Here is a 21,119-nt window from a genome sequence, read left to right on the forward strand (position 1 = left end):
GTCTCATACCTTGCACAGAACAAGAGAGAGCAGTCAGGTTCAGCATAAAAGTTTCATGGTGATAAAAGATATAAATGAACAGAACCCCCAAGAATTAAGGCTGTGTTCACACCATCACTTGCTGCATTTCATATCAGTTTAATCCCACAGTGTTTCAAATACTCCTGAATATGGCCTTGCTTTCTGCTTTCAAAATTGTGGGCTTGTGGCAATCTCCTGATCGACAGCAATTTCACCCAAAACCAGAGGTGAGACAGTGAAATAACAGGATAGTGGAGTAGTGAGGGTGAAGGTTCTGTTAAATAACAACAAAACAGCTAGCTGCATATGGTATTAATTTGTTGCATAGAGCTTTTCACTCAGATAAGAAAGTGGAAAGAGGAGACAATTGCCAGCAAAGACAATGCAAGACTATTTGTGCAAGTTGTGTATCTCTTTAATAAGGTGCAAGGATTTGTGTGAACACTCCAGGAATTGAGATACAAAGACTGATAGATCATAGGATATAAATTGCACCATCACCTCACCTCCTTGTGCTATTTTCTATTATGATCACACAAAGTATTATCAGTCAGAATGTGCCCTACATAATTTGGGAAGCAGGGGTTAATTATAAAATGCATCTGTGAAGGGGGGACATACCCCTTAAATCTGGTCTCATTTGTAAATACCCATTCTTTAACTATATGCATAGTTTAACCAATTAAAGAATAGGTATTTACAATGGCATTCACTGCCATTAGGTTGAACATGTGAAGCTGCCTTATACCGAATCAGATCACTGGACCCATCTAGCTCAGTACTGTCAACAGAGATAAGCAGCAGTCTGCACCTATCTGTGTGCTTAAATGTTGTTGTGTTATACCCCTCTGGTAAATAAATATTTGTGTTTTATTAGTTTTTTAAATTGAAACACAAATATACATATGGGATAACCAGCATCATATAACCAGCATGCATGAAGGGGTTAATGCCAGAGTAAGCTGTCCTGTCAAGGTTAGCCACGGAGCAGCTCAGCATATGAGGAGGTTTGAGCTGGTTACCGCAGCTCAGACCACATGGCTGTAACAAGCTTCTATTGAGTTCCTATACTGTACCAATAATTTAAGAACTCCCATTTGTTTTCTTCAAAACTCACAAACTAACCCCTTTTCTCTTCCATGCTAAGAAAGCATAATCTGCTGCTATGCTCCATTATGTCTTTCCCTCATTTATCCACATTTATACTCCAAACAGTGCATATAACCTGAAGTAAGAAGAAATCTGATAACAAACAGGTTCCTAATCTTCACGTTAAAGAGCCCTGAGACAGGTTGGGCAAAGCTTAGCTTCATACATGAAAAAGAAACTAGGATGATGAAAGAATGCACTTCAACCCAGACATTCTATAGTTGGAAATCATGCCACCTTATTGGTTACAAATGAAGCAAAAGCAGCATTGGGTTTCTAAAAAGCAAATAAGCAGTGAACTCTGTTACCTTTCCTATTTACTCCTCTAGAAAGTGATTGGCTGTGGACAGAACAACCAGCCTGCTCTTGCCTGTAGAGGAAAAACCTCAGAGCAGGCCCCCTCCCTTATCGCAAAGCAAACACAAACGTTGACTAAAATTTAACCATCGCAGCAGGGCAGAATCAACAACCTCCTTTTCTGTGAGAGGTATCCAAGAGAAACACAGGCAAGATCAGCAGTGGACAATCTAGCCCTTGTGCTTACCTTTTCCTCATCTAGGGTCTACGAGAAGACAGATGGTGGAATCTGTGTTTTTGTAAAGCTGTAATTACAGCGGTTTCCAAAGTTCTCATTTGCTTGGGATCAGTGCATAGCTTTTGGTCTGGACAACCAAGCAATTGGCTATAAAGGTCTGGTTAATTTTTTACCCAGAACTGTTGCAATCTTGGGAAGTTAACTCATCCTAGGATTGGATTGGATTGGCAGACCAGTCCTTACTCCTTAGAAATCTTTCATTTTAATGCCAGCAGAGGGGAGTGGAGGGGAGATTATCTGACTACGTAAAAGATTAGAATAAGTCATCCATCAAAGTTCAGTCAAGGGAAAAGCTCAGCTTATGATTATAAAATATCGCCCAGGGTGCAGTGACGTTTACAGCCACTGTCCACTCCATCCCCCATTAGTATCACAGTCACAGGAAAGTGGATTTGCTCTGCAGGTTACATATGGGTTGCTTCCTGGTAAGATTTAAGGGGCAGGAAAAAGGATAAGGTTCACATACCAATTTAGCGAACTTTAGTCTTTTCATACTCCAGTTTTTTTACACCTGCAAATCTGCAAACACACATATGCACAAAATTATATTTCTGAGATCTTCCAAAACTGCTCCAAATTTATTTTCCTCACCTACTATCCTGCCTCATCTTTGGGAATCCATGAAAAGCAGAACATCAAGATCTATGCTGGCCAGCTATATTTATTATACTCAGACATAGGTGGAAGAAAATGGATGGAAATAATCTCAATGGCCAACATATTCCAGCCCAAAAGCAGCAGCCACCAACTAATCTGACCTGCACAAAACACCTGCCTGACTTCTGGAATTCAACAACGATCCCAGCAGGCACATAAGCAAAACCTAGGTCAGTCAAGACCCAAAGCAGAATCATAGAATCATATAATTGTAGAGTTGTAAGGATCATCTAGTCCAACCCCCTGCAATGTAGGAATATTTCACCCAATGTGGGGCTCGAAGCCACAACCTGAAGATTAAGAGAATCATGCTCTACCAACTGAGCTATCCCAGCTCATATCCCAAAGGCTTGGTATTACAGGCATAGTGTACAACTTCACTCCAGACATCCCATCTCAAGCTGTAAACCATGAGTTGTAAGCATCCATCTGTCTCAGGAGACAATGGAAGAGTACATCTTTGTGAGTGAAGTCAAACTTCTCTCTGCGCTGCTCCTGACAGTCGTTCCTCCTCTGGTCACTGCTGTGGATGAACAACCTGACTGTCTGTATCCAGGCACTGCAATGGTGCACAAGGGATTCCCATGTTGTTGTTTAGTCGTTTGGTCGTGTCTGACTCTTCATGACCCCATGGACCAGATCACACCAGGCACTCCTGTCTTCCATTGCCTCCCGCAGTTTGGTCAGACTCATGTTGGTAGATTCGAGAACACTGTCCAAACATCTCGTCCTCTGTCGTCCCCTTCTCCTTGTGCCCTCCATCTTTCCCAACATCAGGGTCTTTTCCAGGGAGTCTTCTCTTCTCATGAGGTGGCCAAAGTATTGGAGCCTCAGGCTCAGGATCTGAGGGATTCCCATACAGCAGGGTTAATGTTGCCAGCCTTCATGTCATGTGTGGTCACCAGTGCTGATGCATGGAGTGCTGACAACATCCTGATTCAGGTTGCTGGTCTTGGTTAGGCTGATGGTGAGGCCGAACTCCACAGAGACTTGGGCAAAATGGTTGATGAGTCTCTGTAGGGCTCCCACGGAGTGCACTGTCAAGGCTGCACCAAGTGCAATCAACATCTCACAAATAAGAACACGACACACTTTTGTCTTGGCACAGAGATGTGCCAGTTGAACAGAAGACCATTGCTCCTTGAATGGAAGCAACAGGAAGAATAATATGCCAAAGAGAGTTGGGGTGAGAACACAGCCCTGTTTCATTTCACTCTTTACAGGGAAGGCGTCCAAGGATGAACCATCATATTGGACGGTGACATGCATGTTCTCCTGTAAAGATATGATCATCTTATTGAGCTGTGTGAAGAGTCCTTTTTGGTGGACAAGGTCCACAAAGATGATGTACAATGGGTGTCTCTGCTCTCAGCATTTCTCCTGCAACTGGCTCAGTGAGAAAATCATGTTGACTGACCTCCAAGCTCTAAAGCCACACTGTGACCTGGGACAGACCCTGTCAGCAAGTGAGCACAATCTATTGAGAACTACTTGGGCAAAGGCTTTCCGCACAGAACTCACCAGAGAGATGCATGTCTTGTGGCACAGAGCCTTCTTCCCAATACTATGGAGGTGCATCATGAGGGAGGAAGTGAAGCCGGCTTTCAGCACTGTTGGGATTCTGTCCTGAATCTTTACCACACGTTTGAGAGTTGATGGAGTTTTTCAGCTCATCAAGGGATGCAGGGACATCCAGCTCTTCCAAGACAGGCAGAGTCTGGATGCTGTCAACTGCTGTGTCAAGAGACCATGTTTTCCTGGTGGAGGCTATTTGCTAATTAAACTCTCTATGTTCTTACTCAAGTTGTATCATTTTATACTATTCATGTTTTATACTCCTTTCTTTTTGCAAGCCACTTTGAACACTTGTTGGAAAAGCAGCGTATCAATGCTCAAAAACAAACCAAATAATGCAGTGCAGGCTAGAGACAAAGCAATGCCAAATGCTTTTACTGTTTCAAGTATCTGAAGGGATTTGCTTTTTACACTGTCAGATCTCTTGTGAGTACTGAGAAAAGGTTTTATTGCTGAGCGTACCAGTTGAGCAAAGGAAGAAAAACACAGTAACAAGCAAAGCAAACCAGTACCAGTGCCCCCAAACAACAGCAGTTTTGGGGGCTGCTTAATGTCTACCAGCTACAACCCTTCAGGCTACTATAACTTTCTCTGGTCATTTGCGAGAAGCACAATGGTTTCCTTTAGCTCCACCAAGACAAGTGGGATGCAACACAAATTTCAGTAGCTGGGAGCAGTTGTCAGGCAAAGACCATTAAGTAAATCAAGCAATTCCAAGTCATAAATGGGGGGGGGGGAGACTCTTGCTATGACCAAAGATCATACCAACACCAGTATTAACTATTGACATAATAAGGTTTGGGGGGCTTGATTACACACTAACCAATTTTCCATTCTCAAATAGTATAAGCAACAGGAGCATGCCTGAATAAGTTAAGGCCAGCCTCACACAGCTGCGTTTTAGACACAAATTTAATCTGCAACAGTTTTCTCTCTCTTATGGACAGCTTGGATTAAGCATATGCACGCTGAAAAGTCCAAGCACTGGAGCAGGATAGCAGATCCTGATTTGTACCATGCCAAGTCCAGGTTTCCAGATGGTGCTGTTGTTAAGTTGTGATCTCTGGGGTTGCTATACAAAACTCGTATTGAAACAAGACCAAAAGTGATTTTGCACACCAACCCCAGTATGCAAAAGTGGAAGAACATCTAGGTTAGATATTTATTTTAAAGGGAAGAACTGCCAACCATTCAAAAAAGGAAAATTCTCTATCAAATATTGCCAGGGGGAAAGTTTAACCATGAAATACACAGAATGAGAAAAAGTTCATAAGGAAAGCAGAAACAATAGGAATATTAAGGAAACTGGAATCGAATAAAGTCAACGCAAAACCTGCCTTGGGAGATCATTGATGCACACCCACCCCACAAAGCAGAAGGCACAGAATCTAACATCAAAGAGTTCCAGCTTTCATTTAAAAACACAAAACAAGTTTCTAGTCCTTATGGCTTGAAATATGGGCTTTAAAGTAAATAGGCACTGTGGGGTCAACTTTCCAAAGCTAGAGTGGGGCTCAGTAGAATTTCTAGCTGTCAGACAGCAATATATTAATGGCCTGCTTCACTTGTTTGCCCTATCTTGCAGATACTCTGTATTTTGTGCACATTTCTTAATTTGCTTATTTTATCCTGATTAATGAATTCAGCTCTCTTTTTTTACTGCATAATACCCTGCATATGTGGACAGCCAGAAGACAAGACTGAAACTAGCTGAAATGTTAAATGTATGGTTGCCTTTAACTAGATTTTTTCATTCCAATAAAAGCTGCAGCAGGGGAATGGGGAAAATCAAGATCAGGACTCAGATGCACCCTAATTACAATTATCACAATCAAAACCCCATCTAAAATTAAAACAGAGGGATAAAACCCTGCTTAATGTTAGCTGAAAGAAAAGGGCCACTGAATTCCGGTTCCCAAAGACTAACGTTTCTGTACTTTCATAACCTTTTACTCCTGCTCAATAAAGTCACATGGAAGGTTAATCTGTATGCTTGCCACTGGGAACCATTAGCACTGCCTTTTGTACCAGGATGAAGTATCACAGAGTCTGATAGTTGACATTTCCATGTATCAATGATCTTTGAGTCAGAGTGGAAGCATAAGTATAAAGCAGGCATCCCCAAACTGCGGCCCTCCAGACTTTTTGGCCTACAACTCCCATGATCCCAGTGGTCAGGCATGATGGGAATTGTAGTCCAAAACATCTGGAGGGCCGAAGTTTGGGGATGCCTGGTATAAAGTGTCCAACGATTTCTTTGGGCAGACTTCCGTGCATCCAAAATATGCAATCATAGCTCCTTACAAAGGACCGCATGACAGCAGTTGCTGTCTCTTGGCCACAGACAGCTTTCCCTGAATACTGTATTCCAATATCTGAACCATTTATATCCACCAGCAAATAAGCTGGCATGACAGCCCTGACTGCTGAATTACATATGTGATTCTAAATCAAAAATCACACATTTACTTGGAAGGAAGCCCCAGTGTTTTGACTTCTAACAAACATCAAGTTAGAAATGCATTAGACTTCAAGGCTCATTTAGCCATAAGGACGTTATCATTTTTTTCATCATATAGGCATCCCTCCCTTCCTCCAAGGAGCTCAGTGCAGTAGACATAGGATTATCCCATTTATTGTCACATTATCCCAGAGAGGCAGGGGAGACTGTGATAATGACGAAGAGGAAGGGTGTGAGCGAGGGGAGTAGCATAAGAATGGAGTACAGGTGCTAAGATCCATAGGTGTGTAAGGGAGCTTGGCAATAGAGGTCACAGATTCAAGCCTGGAAGAATCAGTCCTCTGGTCGATTTCCTAGGCTGCCTTTAGACACTACCCGAACACTTTGGGGGCTTAGTTGCTTTTAACCATGAGAACTAGAAAATCATTTTTATTTAAAATATATAAAAGTCAATATCAAGAAAGTTCTGTGCCAGATTCTACACAAAATCCCAAGAGTTCCAGGGGCATAGCTGAAGGGTTTGTTCCAGCCTAGCACATAATGACAAGGTATGGAAGAGAAAAGGATATCATCAAGGCATAGGCTTGTTTAATAATATACATTATTGAGACTTAGGAAGTGGAACCTGCAAGGGCACAATGGCACAGTCATCAGAAAGTAGGTCAACCTTTGGCACTGCGTTAGTGAGGTGAAGCAAAATAAGTCTTACATCTCAGCATGAGCTTGACTATAATAGCAACATTCAGAAGCCATTAGAGCATCTAAAATTGAAGACAAGTAGATTTTTTAAATAAAAAAATCTTACTTCATTTCAGATTCATAATTAATGTTTATATAAGCTACCAAGAGCCAATTATATAAAGTTGACATCAAAGATACTTGTTCTTCTCAATAAAGATACTTTACCATCAGGTTTTTTTTCTCACACCAAATACTTATAAAATACTTTACACCAAGATGCATACTAATGCTCTTTTGGATAATAGGCTCTTTCTGCAATAGGCTGTTATCTCAAGCCACTGAGCAATTCAAGGACTCTTTTACCTCCAAATTTCAATGACAATCTGTTTTAACATACCTAACTATTAAAAATCCTAAATTGTGAATCTAACATTACAGGCAGAGGTTTTCCCAACAAAATGGAAATCAAAGCAGCTAATAGATTCAATTAAAGCACTCTGAGCAGCAGAAATATTACATGCTTATTTTGGATTGGATCGTATCCACTCATAAAACAGTAAATAAACAAATTCCTTGAAGCAATATGAGGTACAGAAAATTCTTAAAAACAAGTGCACTGATCTGGATTGAGAATATTATTTTAAAATGGCATTAGAAATCAGGGAGTTTCTTATCTGCAAAAGTCAATGTTTCATAACATAACCCTGAGTGAGTAAAATGAACATTGGAGATTTGGAAAAAACAGTAACAAACAGTTTGGAGATCTGTTTTCTTGTAGAGGCATTAAAACTTACCAACAGACTAGAGCAGACTTCTGAATGGACAGATGCTAATTTTTCAATACTTCTAAATTGTTCCTGTATAAGGAAACCAGATTATTAGTGCAACTATCAAAGAGGAGAGGTTCTTTTAAGACCTATTAAACCAAAGCACAGAACCTTATTTTTATAATCAACAGACAACACCATCCAATTTAGGGATGAAAACCCCTTTTCAGCCAGAGGGTCACATTCACTTCTGGACCACAGACCTGAAATTCCTCACCCTGTCTTAAATAGAGAATCTCTTTAAAAATGTACTGAAAATATTTACCTTTCACTCCTTTTCCAGTCCAGGCTCAGACTTGTATTATACTCCTTGTTGCTCTGATGTTTTCCTTTGTTGTTACCAATTTGTTTCAGATTGTTATATATATTTCCTATTAAAAGAAATAATGATCTGAGACGACTCTGGCGTTCTGTTTGTGTATACTTTACATGCCAACATGATTTCTCTCTTTTTTTAAAATAAAACCGTTTAGAAATACGAAACAAGGATAAAACAAAAAGAGGCCCAACCACTAATAGCCTAGAAATGCCTGTGTAAACTGATGAAGGCGGGTTTTTTCTTTCTGAAGGCAAGTCACAACCTGACAACATTATGTTTAATGGGCCTCTCTTGGAGAGCATTCTGCAACTGGATTTATTCCACTGAGAAAAGCCCCACTCCACCCTCCAGCAATTCTTAATTCACAGGAACGCTGAATATGGAGAAAATCAGCAGCCTCCAGCACTTGTGAAGGTTCAAATGAAGGGAAAAAAAACAGCAAAAATTCTGGCAAGGGGAGTGAGAGGGAATCCTATCAGCAACAACAGGATCTGTTACTTCCTGGTGCAGAACTTTGACCAGTGAAACTCAGGTGCTTCTTCAACATTTATTAAGGGTGTTTTCCCAATTCTCCCTTAACTCCAAATGCTGTATCTCCACTCAGTCTAACACACAAGCAGGAAGCTGTCAGAAAGTGGGTTAAGTACCGGAAATCGTGACATAATTAAATAAGAACATGGGCTCGCCACAATGAAGTGTACAAAACAGGGTTGCTACCTCCCCTCCCCCATGACTGAGGCTTTGAACAGCAGCCTACAAAACAGAAATTTGAAAGGTGAAGCTCTTCCCAGTGTATTAGGGACATAATGAGAAACACTTCACATGTTGAATTTCTGTCTGCTTATAACAATTAAAAGCTCAGACCTGCAGCAAGGGAGGAGAAAATTAACAATACGCTCTTCAGTTAGTTTAAGGACAGCACACTCCTGGATGGTAAATCCTCTTTTTGAGATCAGCTACATACTAATGGCCCCAATTTAGTCCAAGTAAGGCATGGCACCTGTAAGCAGAGAACTTATGTCACCCATCCCTTCCAACTATCCATGGGCACATGCACATGTGTCAGCCTGTTGCTGTTCATGGCCCAACGCACAGATGACTCAGGAGCCATGAGACGAGTCAGTGGTCAGAACCAATGAGTGAGTCAGGGTCAGAGGAGACGCCAGAATAAAGGAGCCCAACTTCCAGAACATGCACTCAGAGAACTGGGTCTTCCCAATAGGACGCCTGGTGCAAACTAATGACTTCCTAAAAATCACTGCAACCCCCCTCCCCGCCCACAAGGTCTGGGTTGCTGTGCGTAAGAGAAACCTGGTGGACAAGCAGCAGCTAAAACAGGCTCATCTGCCTCATCCAACCAAGTCTCTGTCACACATGCCAGGTCAAGTCCTCCATCCACGATCAAGTCATGGGTGGCAGTGGTCTTATGAATCATTGACCTGGCATTGCACAGCAGTACCTTCAGGTTGTGTGGGTATCCCTTGCTGATTCCAGTATCCATTCGGTGAAGACCAGACCCGGAGGCAGGGATAGTCCTCAAACAACGACACTAAGCCTGCCTCCTCGGTAATGACATGGTCTAGTCTTAGCGTAACTCCTCCTCCTACCCGTGATCACTGAGATCGGTTGTCCCAGTGCCGCCACCCCTGTGGAACCTACCCCAGCCATTTTATCGGCTGGGACCCACTCCCAGGCAGCCCTGACCCCTCCCCCAAAGAACAAATTAAAACCTGTATAAAACACACAATAAAACAATACTAACCAAGAAACAAAAAATTACAGAAGTAACAAAATTAAACAAATTCCCAAACCCAAGTAAATAACCACAAAAAAAACCCCACACACACCATAACGTGTTTAAAATGATAAAAAGAAAATTTAAAACGTTTTAAAAAGAACTCTGCACAGTTCAGAGCCCTCCTGGACAGCAACAGTGCTGGGGGCAGCAGTCCCCAGGAGGCCCGCCAGGCCCCGCCCTGGGCCAGGTGGTGAGTGGCAGGGACAGGACCTGAAGGCACTCACGCAGGGGAGTCCTCCTGGAGTCCTAAAAACTCCTGGAGTCCTAAAAACTTAGTTGGTCTTTAAGGTGCTACTGAAGGAATTTTTAAATTTTGTTTCGACTCAGACCAACACGGCTACCTACCTGTAACATGGACAGATTAGCTACATATGAACGAATTGCATGTCGATGCAAAAGAAAAATGGATAAATATGAAGAAATCTGGAATGAATATTTAAGTGATGAGGCGGATAGTGGTGGGAAGTAGAGGGAGGAGAGAGAGGTGGGAAAATATTGTTTTAAAAAAGGTGTAGTCATACCGGTAGGTATATCAGTGTATTCAAATCTGAATTGTCAAATTGTGTTATTACTGTTATTATGGTTTTTGTTATATGTGTCTTTTATGGTTGATGTCTGTATCGAAAAATCGATTAAATATTTTTTTTTAAAAAAAAAAAAACACCGGTTGGCTTTAGTATACATGTCAGGGCTTATTCTGGACAAGCAGATACCAAAGTCTGAGAGAATAAGTGGAATGGATCCATTAATCATGGGATCAAGAAGGATATAGCCACTGTTATGTATGGTGCAGAGGTGATAGAACGGTAAATACACCATTACACAAAAGCAAACAACCATGTGATGACTGCAGTTATTACATGACAAACAGAGTTGCAGTAAGAGCTATACCGTGGGCTTCATTTAAGCTACACAGTGGACTTCATTCAGGTCCAGAGTTCAGAGAATATCAAACACTATTTCATTTTGTGAAAACTCACCCAGAAAGATGTATATATTATGTTTTCTCTTCTATTTATCAAGAGGTTACCCTTGGAAACCCTAGCAAGGCAACACTGTGGTCAAAGGACTACCAGTAATCTGTACCACTAGCTGAAGTCACTGCTGTGATCAACCACTCAGAGAATTGAACATTGATAGGACGCTGGGAGGTGGGGAGACTTGCACATAAAAGCTTCTCTTTTTCAGAGAGGGCTACAGAGAGACCAACACTGCTGTTGGCACTGAAGTCTCAGAAACCGAAGCGTATGAAAGACAGTGAGGAAATAACATAAGAGAGAGTGTAATAGCGTAATCAGGATCTCATTTATAGTCTGACTTCAAATGGAATCACTCCCAATTACAATAGATACTCAGTTTTCATAAGCAGTTGTTTGCAATTCCAGAACACAAATACTGTGATTTGCATCTCAAGTGATTTGTACTTTGTGGAATCCACAATTTTGGACCTGCAGGCACATTTGGAAATCTAAGGAACTGATGTGGGCACCATGAAATACCCATGACAGAAAAGAAAATTGGGCAATGCTCAGAACCTGTTTCTCCACCCTACCCCATAACAAATGAAAACCAGACCAATTTTTTTTAGAAAACCAGGCAACTCCCTCACAGCAACATAAATAAAAAACACAAATGAATACTTCAGACAGAGTTTATCTAGGCCTCTTTCTGACTGTGCGTTTGCAACAGACCTAACGGTGCTTAACAGCTGCTAAACTGTGGATCTGAATGGGGTCAACTGACTAGCTAGAGCTGTAGTGAGGAATTTGTGGCCCTCTAGACGCTTTTGGACTCCAGCTCTCATCAGCCAAAATTGCCAATAGTCAGAACTGGGGGGGAGCACTGGTCCACTACTTCTGAACTAGAAGATCAGCTCACCACCCCGCCAATATTCTTTCGACTTTTAACATGTGGGCTTGTGATGGTGGTGAACTGTGAATTGACCCTGCATTCCCCATAAAAGTGTAACTCTAAAAGTTTGGCTAAGCAGATGGGGGTGGGGGCATTTCTCTACTGAGAGAAGCCACAGTTCAAAAAAGTAGTACCTAAGCTGTACAGATGAATATCACCATCACAGGTGATGTGGTTGGGAAATATCTCTACCTGAGACCCTGAACAGCTGCTACCAAATCAGGTCAACAGTACTGGGCTAAACAGACTGATGGTCTGATTCCTAACTTCAGGAGATTTGGAGTGAAGTGCCGTGAACATCCAAGGATGACACCCAGCTCTTTCTCTCTATTCCAACAGAATCAGGAGAGGAAGCTGAGGTGTTAGACCAGTGCAATGGAGGCAATGATGGGCTGGATGTGGGCCAATAAAACTGAGATGTAATTCTGGAAAGACAGAGGTATTATGTGTTCTAAATCTGGGAGGTGGGAAGATGGCCTATGCTGGTCCGGGTTGCACTCCCCTGGAAGGAGCAGGTTTGCAGCTTAGGGGTGCTCCCTAAGTTGTTTAAATCTGTTTTTAATATTGTTTTAATTGTTGTAGCCCACCCTGGGACTTTAGGATGAAGGGCAATTAATAATAAATAAAAATATAATACAGTTCACTTGGTATTGAAGTGTAGATGGGTTCAGGCATGACCCAAGGCAGAGATTCAGCTCAAAATGGATTTATTGGAACATCAGGAATAAGAAGAACAAGAATGACAAACATGGACACTTGGCCCAGTATATATACCTTAAGCCGGCCCAGGCAAAACACACACCACCTGTGATGGTCGCTTTAATGCTGCAATTAGCGAATCACAACACTGGCCCTATCTCAGCAGGGATTGGCAGCCCGCCAGCTAGAAACAATGTCATTGGAGGGTTTTTTAATCCTCTCTGTCTTTCGTTATGCAGATGAAGCTCCTGAGCTACAGGAGGCCTGAAGGCCCAGGTCTGCAACTACATGCCTACAATGCCTTCATACGTAACAGGTATATATATCATTACTATGTTTGTCCAAAGCTCAACAACTTATTCCTGTTTGTTTAGATACAATTTAGTAGAACTGTCACCTAATTTAGAAAATTGTAAACACTGAGCTGCACTAGTTGCAGTTAATTAATCGATTAAATTTACAACACAGGCACACTTTCTTTGCTTGTAGCTGCAGGCATTCTCTTAGAAAAGGTGTTCTATGTGAGAGAAAGTGGAGAATGACCCTTTAAGATTGCAATTGTGCCCTGCAGTTTTTATAAATACTTGCATTAAAAGTATTTTTTAATAATAATAAAAAAGAGTCTGCTGCCCAATCAACCAAAGGCATGTTTCCAATTGATTAAAATGTTTGATCAGTTAACCTATCCAATTAAATCGAATAAAGGTTAAAGCCCTACAATGGCATGCATTTGTCAATTATTTCCATCACCTTTGTAATAGGTTTGAACTATAAACTCCAATCACTTTCCAATATAGATTTAACACTTGCAGAATACTGGATACATTAGACAATCTTAGTCTTCAATCCAAAAAGGAGGGAACAGGTTTTAACAAAAGTGATCCTGAAGAAGCAGAGACTATTTGGGCCTTAATCAATCCTTTGTGCAATGTTTTAAGCTTGCAAGGATCCCAGCAGCAGCCCTGTTAAGATTCAGTACAATCAGGTACATGGCTGCAAGAGGCCAAGAACACAGTGAATCAAGTTAGCCCCATGGAGACTTGGCATTTTGGAAGGTGGCAGCCAAATGCACAGACCACTCATTGAGATTTGTGCTACTGTGTACACTTTTGCAGAATACCTAATGGCACATCTTGCTCAGCCATATGGCCTCCTGCTTACTGTACATGTAGCCATGATTCTACTGCCTCCCTAACAAAAAGATCAGGAGAGCTGTGTTAGATATAGGCAAGCGGATAGCACTCTGTCAGGTGTTCAGGCAGCATGTATGGATGGATGCTAAGCCAAAAGTGCAGGATATCAAATTATGGCTCGCAAACCAGGTATATTTTCCGCTGGCTGTACTGTATACACATCTCTCTCCCTTCCAAACAATTGTGTGGATCAGTTTAAAGTAGGACTCCAGGGTTTAACATTGGTTTGCTTAGTAGATCAACTGACATTTAGTTGATTACTTGGTAGAGATCCATTTTAAGATACAGGGCAAATTTTAATCAATAGAAGCTAAAATTATGGGAACACTTTATTTCTGGAAGTTAATTTTTGATTTGTTGAGTTACTGTTTACAGTCAGAGAATGAAAAATGATGTATTGGAGATGGCCTCTTCTTTGAACTATAATTGGCAGCTTTTGTTTACTAAAGGGTACATTATCATAGTTTCTTCAATAATGCACAAATACTATTATATTGATCCTCCTATAGTATGCTAATTTAGTTGGATGATTAATCAATGAAAAAGTATTTAATTAGTTGACAGCTCTAGTTCTAAGGCAATCAGCACCCAGTCCTTCCTGCTAGGAGCATCCTTTTCCACTCAAGGCCATCCTGAGCACCTTGATGCCAACACATTCCAGAAGGAGAAAAACAGATGCTTGAAAGCCTCTCTTGCAATCAGAGTTTGCAGGGCTATATTTGACAATGCAGAACCTTCAACTCTTTGTGGCAGAAGTGGCTAAGGTTCTCCACGAAGGAGTTGGCTCAATGCCCTGCAGTGTAAAGGCAGCCCTCTCTGCCTTCCAAGTATGGCAACACATGACACTCTCTACAGTGTTTGAGCCATACAGCCTTTGTGACTGCAGCACTCCACACAATATGTTGAAGCAGTGAGATTACTTTGAAGTTCCCAGCGACATTTCAGAAAAAAGCACTATGCTTGAGAAGTCTTATGCAATAACTTGACTGTAGCAGCATGCAATACAGTCCCGTAGGTTTTAACTGTCACTGTCTCTTTTAAAGTCGGGTCACTTATTCCTATTACCTCCCTCCAAGACTAAAGCAGTGCCTAAAGCTTCAAAGGTAAGCATTGTTCCATCAAGGCTAGCTTCATATGCTTATAAAAGCCAGATTCCAACAATCATTTGGTTCAAAGCAGATACAAACGCCTACAGTTCCTTACCCTGTTGGTAAGAATGCATGTGAAGCATCTGAACTTGGTCCAAGGCCATATTCATAGAGAACTTACGAGCATCCTTCCCCAACCTGGTACCCTCCTAATGTTTTGGAATAAAACGCCCATCAGTCCCAGGCAGCAGAGCCATGTTGGAGAAGGTTGGCATGAAGGATTCTGCATCCCCAAATAGGAAGGGGAATAATACATTACCCCTCTATTTTCAGTAATATTAAAATCTGGACTGTGGGCTAAGGTCTCTGTTCAGTTCAGCTTAACACTGGGTCTGGGGGCATTTTCAATGTACATATTGAAGTTCTCAGACGGGGAGTGCAGAAGAGACCCTATCATTCTTTCCCTGATTGATGCACTCTCTCATTAATTTTACCTACGATATACAAAAAAAAAAAACCAAGCAAACGGAATCTACACTTGGAAATCAAGCTCTGCTCCATTTGGCTCACACCACCAGTAATCCCATTAAGCCAAACCCTTATTCTTAAAATGCGCATATCTTTTTCCCCACAATTCCCTCCCCACACTTCTACTGAAACCACTTCCCCTACATGTGCACATTTAAGATTTCTGCAGAGCGACCACTTCAAAAATCATTCCCTCCATTGATTCACCATTTTGATTTTGATTTGTTCATGGTTAGCAACCCGCAGCACAGTTCCACACATATATGCACTCGGAAATGTGTTCCACTAAGTTCAATGGGACTTACACATAGGTAAGAGGAATACAGGAACTGTATATAGGAATACAGTTTAAATGTGAGATACACCTGGTACCATATTACTTGTGTAAGGGGCTTGCCACCAAAGCTCAAAGAACCTAATTTGGCAACCAGATCCAAAAACACATTTGGAGGTATTAAGGGGCCTTCTAATCTGGTTTTTAAAAATCCAGTTTTATCTGCAGTGTTATGCCAGCACAGCTCAGCACTCCATACGTACACACAGAACAGGGTAGATTATGTTCAGGCTGAAGGTTTACAACAAGGGGAGCCAGCAAGGACATAATATCATCGTTACAACTACTGTGGATAAAAACACACATTTTGAAGTATCCAAGCACTTTACATATACAGTGGTACCTCGACAGTGAGTTGAAGGCCTCATTAAAATGCATATCAGAATTCTACATATCTGAGTAAAGGTAAAGGGGCCCCTAACTATTAGGTCCAGTCATGACCGACACTGGGGTTGTGGCACTCATCTCGCATTATTGGCCGAGGGAGCCAGCGTACAGCTTCCGGGTCATGTGGCCAGCATGACAAAGCCGCTTCTGTCAAAACCAGAGCAGCGCACGGAAATGCCATTTACCTTCCCACCGGAGCAGTACCTATTTATCTACTTGCACTTTGACGTGCTTTCAAACTGCTAGGTTGGCAGGAGCTGGGACTGAGCAACGGGAGCTTACCCCATCACGGGGATTCGAACCACCGACCTTCCGATCGGCAAGCCCTAGGCTCTGTGGTTTAGACCACAGCACCACCCGCGCCCCACGTGTATTCTATAGTACAGTACATTAATTATTGTTTTTATTTTATGGATCAGTGGTCTCGTTAGATTGTAAAATCCGTGTTAAATTGCAGTTTTAGTGGTTGTTTTTAATAATCTGGAATGGATTAATCCATTTTGCATTACTTTCTATGGGAAAGCATGCCTTGGTTTTAGAACGCTTTGGTTTTGGAACAGACTTCTGGAACGGATTAAGTTTGGGAACCAAGGACCCACTGTACTAGCTTGCAATACTCCATACAACACTGTATTTATTTATGTTTATTTATTAATTAAATTTGTATACTGCCCCTATACCCATAGATCTCAGGGCAGTTCACAACATAAAGTCACAATATGAAAAACATAAAATACATAATAAAAGCAAAAACAAAGGCTACCCAATACTCCTCATTTCCACGACACATTTCAAAAGGGCATCAGATGTCAATCAGCCAAAGGCCTGGTTAAAGAGAAACCAGGTTGCTCAATATTATTACACACACACACATAGCATAATACAAATACAATAAGGGTTTGAAGTTGAAAAAGCAGCTTGCCTAATGCCACTGGGCAAGTTTATAACATAATTAGCAGGGAATGAATTGCATTTTCCCAGTATCTAAATACTGGTATTTGCCATTTTCTCCAATATTCACTCAATCCACAACAAAGACAGTACCTTGAAAGACAAGGAATCCAGCACAACAGTTGAATATCAGTTGCACATTTACAATTATGCATTTATTGTGCTATATAAGCCAATTTTGTCTGGAAAGACATGCCATAGTGCCAGTGGAACTTAATTCCATGTGGACTTAAGAGAGAGGTGGTAGAAAGGAAGAGGGGTGAGCAGTAACAAGAACTCAGCATATTTAGGCTGGAGAAAGAGGGGATGACAAAAAGATGAAGGGGTGTGAGAGGAAGGGTAAAGCAATAGAACAGCAGTTTAAGATAAAAATAGGTGCTTTAAGCACCTTGAAAACCAGTTGGTCTCCACAGCAACTGCAGGTAACCAGAATTAATGGGCTTAAATTACAGGAAGATAGATTTAGGTTAAATATAATAAAGAAACAAAATAATTGATGGGCAATTGCACAAATTGGATGCAGACTGACTTATCCATCTCATTAGAGGTTTCTAAACACAGGTTGGGTAAACCTCTATTATGTGTCGAAATCCTTTAGGTGCTACCAACCTTCTTCAAAAAGAAACCTTCTAGTCTGACACAGGGATTTTCAGACTGCAATACTATGTACACTTATAAGTCTCATTAAACTTAAGTGTGTCTGAGTATAAAGGACTGTGCTGTTATAAAAAGAGCCTCAGGGCCAAACCAGACAAGATAAAAGAGACCCATCTTTGGCTCACCTATCTGTATTTAAGCCCAAAGCAGCCATGGGGGGAGCCCCATCTCAGCTGAGACAATGTATTCCCCCCCCCCCGTCCAATTTAACCGTGAAAATTACTCCCTCACTCCCACCCAGTTACTATTTATCAATGAAAATTCACCACTCATTGGTTCTCCTACAGCTTCTCTCTTATTCTGTTGTTTGTGTGAAAAGGTTAGTCAATGATATTAGAGTGAGACAACTGTGCAGTGCTTTTGTCCCAGTATCAGTCTAGCCAAATAATAAGAGGATATTATTGATATTGAGGGGGTTGGGTATGTTTACCCTACGAAAGAGGACACTTGAGAAGAGATATGATAGCCATCTTTAAATATCTAAAGTACTGTCACATGGAAGATGGAAGAAGCTTGTTTTCTTCTGCTCCAGAGGATAGGACCCAAACCAATGTCTTCAAGTTACAGTAAGTGAGATTCTGGCTAAACATCGGGAAGAACTTTCTGGTGGTAACAGCTGTTTGACAGTGGAACAGACTCCTTCGGGAGGTTGTGGACTCTCCTTCATTGGAGGTTTCTAAGCAGAGGTTGGGTGGCCTGAGATTTCTGTAATGCAGGGGGTTGGGCTAGATTACTCTTGGAGTCCCTTCCAACTCTACAATTCTATGATTCTATGATTAGCATTTCCCCAAATGGGCAAGATGGCTCTTCCAAATCTGTTGTTACAGATGTGTTAGGGCAGGCATCCCCAAACTTCGGCCCTCCAGATGTCTTGGACTACAATTCCCAGCTTCCCCGACCACTGGTCCTGTTAGCTAGGGATCATGGGAGTTGTAGGCCAAAACATCTGGAGGGCCGCAGTTTGGGGGTGCCTGTGTTAGGGGCATGGCTGGTAGACCACTGGTTCAAATAGCCACTCAGTCCCCAGGAAGTAAGCCATTGTCTCTCAGTTTCACCCTCTCCATTTCAGTAATAGAGGGATAGAACAACACTTTACAGCTTGGATGTGGCCCCTTTTTCAGTCTTAGGGCCACAGTCCTTCTGGCTGGCCTTTTTGGGGGCGATGTACCACAGATGAGTGGTGCCTGAGCTAGAGGTTGACAGAGCAGTTTTACCTTTGTATTCTAAGCTAATTTCTTCACTCACTTCTCTCTCTAACCTCCATCCATATAAGCAGAAAGCACAACCAGTTCATTACACCTTCTAGCCAGGCAAAAACACACAAGGAGGTTGCAAAGAGTGGGGTAGTTCAGAAGAGTCCCAGGGACCTAGGAGGAGTCCCAGGGGCCCAATAGAGAAACCTGGAGGGCTGCATTTGGCCCCTGGGCCTGAGGGCTCCCTATCCTGCTTTCCACAGTTGTTGCAAGGATTCCCTTGTCAAAGGATGTGACCTATTTGGCATGGCTCCAATTGCAAAGCAGGTCCTGCAACGCCAGGATTGTCAACCTTTTCTTCTTTGCAACTATCAATCTGAAGTCACCTTTTCAAAATGGCACTTTTATCCCAACAGGACAAAGCCAAACCATACCTTGCTACTATAAAATCATCAGACATCACACACAGAACTGTCCATTTTCAGGCAGATCTCTTAGAAGCAGGATTTTAAAGATCGCATTAAAGCCATTCCTGCAGCTGCCAGAAGTCTTACTTGCTGAGATGCTAAGACAGACTTGCAGTGCCTGGTTCCCAAAGAAAGCCCTGTGAGTTTCATAGCTATTCACTTCCATAGCCCAGAGTAGATGGGCATCAATTATTTTGAGTGCTTCTGGTGGTTTCTTCTTACTGCAGCCAGCCTTCCAGCCAAAAGCCACTAAATAAATCACACTACTACTAGAACCCATTACATTTCCAAAAGGGAACATTCAGGTGGATTTGTAAGAAGAAATAATATAAAAATTAAATAGTGCAGCACAAGGGAATTGCTGTGCATTTTGCAAGCTGTTAAGACAAACAGATTCTGCAATGAAAAGGGGTGCTTTCATCCCTCCCCATACTAAAGAAATTAAAAAGAAAAGAGATATACTGCATTTTTAAAAATCTACACAGGCCAGAACCTGCAGTGAACTTGGCAAAATGCAGGATCTATTTAACAATGCATTTGGGTAAAAAAAAGAAAGAAATCAGCATAAAGTTCAAATCCTAATTTAATACATCAGTTCTAGAGACCTTACATTAAAAATAGGAACAGGCTGAGGAAGGAGGGAATCAGCACACATGTAGTGTAGCAGCCCTTCATACTGTTCACCATAATAGAGTAGCTTCCTTAAATATTATTATCTCTCAATCTTTCAGAGAAATCTACACTTTTCCTTCCTCCTGGGCTACTGTGCAAGTTTTATGCTGGTGTTGGTGAAATGACTGCAGCACTCTGAATGTCTAGTTCACTACCCCCTCCTCAAAAGCAGCAATAGCATACAAAACCTTCTGAGCTAAGACAAAAAAACAACTTTGAAGACCCAATTGATAGAACTAAAGAACTGGCTAAGTCTAGCTCACCAAGCTACAGTATTTAAACTAACAAAAACCTCCTGGAACCCAGCAGATCAAAGGCTACAAATACAGGGAAAGACACAGACTTCTAGCTGTCATTCAAAATAAATCTTTATCCACCTTAAACACATTTAACCTGGGAGTAAGTCCCATTGAATTTAATAGAACTCACAATTGAGCAGACATGCCTAAGGTGGTGCTGAAGAAGATTTCATAGAAATCATAGAATTGTAGAGTTGGAAGTGACCATGAGGGTAATCTAGTCCAACTCCCTGCAATGCAGGAATCTTTTGCCAATGTGTGGCTCAAACCCACAACCTTGAGATTGAGTCTCATGCTCGACCAACTGAGCTAGTGAGAAGGACAATTCGATTCTGTGAACTTCATTGCAAACTGAGAAGCTGGTGACTTCAATATCAGAGTCTTCATAAGATATTTTGCACATACAAAACAACTTGTTCCACTCTTAAGGTACCAGAGAGCCAGTTCAGTATTTTCCTTATTACATTATACCAGTGTGGCAGAAAGAGAAATGTGACAATTACACACTAGTTGGCTTTCACTGGGAATCCACTGCGGCTTCCTACTTAAATTACACACATGATTTTTTTACACATGTTCAGCTTTATAGGGGAAATTACATTTATCAAGTTGCCCTCACAGCCATTCCATTTATTGACACACAGTCCCTTTGGCTGA

At 41.6% G+C, this 21,119-nt stretch overlaps 1 protein-coding gene across 13 annotated transcripts in view; it reads right to left on the reverse strand.

The window, feature by feature from the left end:
* The window catches only part of SEMA4G (semaphorin 4G), a 102,640-nt gene that overhangs the window by 79,932 nt on the left and 1,589 nt on the right, over nucleotides 1–21,119 (reverse strand). For 5 of the 13 annotated variants that reach the window (XM_035133609.2, XM_035133610.2, XM_035133612.2 and 2 more), the window contains 2 exons: nucleotides 8,232–8,337; nucleotides 7,934–7,996 (listed from right to left, as the gene is read on the reverse strand). The exons of 3 other annotated variants lie outside the window; for them this stretch is intronic. The gene's annotated coding sequence lies outside the window, so the exon portion shown is untranslated. 5 more of the 13 variants (XM_035133615.2, XM_035133616.2, XM_060274699.1 and 2 more) reach the window with 3 other exon arrangements.

This window comes from Zootoca vivipara, chromosome 5 (assembly GCF_963506605.1).
Source record: "Zootoca vivipara chromosome 5, rZooViv1.1, whole genome shotgun sequence".
NCBI classification, from domain to species: Eukaryota; Metazoa; Chordata; class Lepidosauria; order Squamata; family Lacertidae; genus Zootoca; species Zootoca vivipara.